We start from the raw sequence: 1,580 nt of genomic DNA, 5'->3' as shown, positions 1-1,580 counted from the left end.
TTTCTTTTAATAATATATTTCACACAACGTATAAATTCCTCGAAAAAGTAAATATAAAAAAATAAAGAAGAAGAAGAAGAAGAAAAAAAAACTCAATTCAACGTTTCGCAAGAACGTAATATACGTCTCAAAGTAATGTCCCTCACCCCCTCCCCCTCCCAGCCCCTTTTTATATATTCAACACAAAACATTCCGTCCCGCAAAATATTTAAAAACTTTTCCACGAGACACGATGCGAACACTTCCGGCGTTATTCCACGCGTCGTTACGTTTTACTAAAGAAGAAACACATCCCCCTCCCCCCGCTACCCATTGAAAATAAAAATGAATGATGACATTGTATAGCCCCTTCTTATACAGTATACCCCTCTCCCCACTTTTCCCCATCATACGAACATAAGTATTACTTATACTTCTATCACACAAATCCACCTGTGTGTATGTACAAACACACATACACAAATCATATACATACTATTTTGATCTACTATAATATTTTTGAATAGAATAGAATCAAGATGTATATGTGTATATATGTAGGGATAGGTGTTAATGGTGGTGGTGGTGTGAAGAAAGCGTGAAAAAGATACTCTTGGGTTACAAGAGAAGTAGTAAACAATTGAAAAGCTTTTCCTCTCGTTTTAAGAAAGAATTGAGTAGAAGAGAGAGAGAGAGAAAAAAAAGAAAATAAAAGAAAAGAAAAACAAAAGAGAAAAAAAAATAGAAAACTGTTCGAAGGGGTTGGTGGTGGTGGTGTTGATGACACTGGGACGATTTTTCTTTACCCGTCGTCCTGTTTCTCACCTACGGAATGATTACCAGTTGGGTGGGATGGGGGAAAAGAAGAAGAGGAGAAGGGGGTGGGGAGAGGGGCTGGGTGGGTAGATGGAAAAAAGTAAACGAAAGAAAGAAATAAAGAAATGGAAAAGAAAAGTGAAAGAAAGAAAGAAAGAAAATGTGGCAGCTGGACTTTCCTATAGTTGTCAAGCACCCACAAGACACCCCTTATACTACCACCCAATGTACTCAGGTAGAGGGATGTAGGGGGTGGATGGGGGTGAGTTGGTTGTCGCCAAAACCACTATACTTTCCTTCCTACTCTGGCAGCCCTTTATCTCTGGGTGATATACGAGCGAATACGCGTCCTGTCTTTTTTCTCTCTCACTCTCACTCTTTTGCTATTTCGTTTTTTCTTTCTATCTATCTATCTATCTATCTATCTATCTCTATCTCTCTCTTTCAGGTTGGGTAGCATCACCGACATGTTGCTGGCGGACTTGCCCCCAAGGCTTTTAAGCTAATTCGAAGTATCGTTCCTGCCAGGGGCGTATTCCACGAAACTACACGTCCTCGTTCACGTTCACGTTCAAATTCTCTTTCTCTTTCTTTCTCTCTCTTTATTTTAGAACACTACCACTACCACTACTCCACCCACTCACCACCCTTTCGAATCGAAGACATTGCCGAGAGATAGCTAAGGATTTCTAAACGTTGTAAACGAAAAGAAAAATCCACACAACGAGATAATATATATATATATAAAAATATATATAAAAGATATATATAAAAAAATATATATA

This window comes from Polistes canadensis, unplaced genomic scaffold, assembly GCF_001313835.1.
Source record: "Polistes canadensis isolate GaletaPanama2010 unplaced genomic scaffold, ASM131383v1 scaffold_685, whole genome shotgun sequence".
Classification (NCBI taxonomy): Eukaryota; Metazoa; Arthropoda; class Insecta; order Hymenoptera; family Vespidae; genus Polistes; species Polistes canadensis.
The sequence above is the reverse complement of the archived record's forward strand: the minus strand, read 5'-3'. Positions refer to the sequence as shown.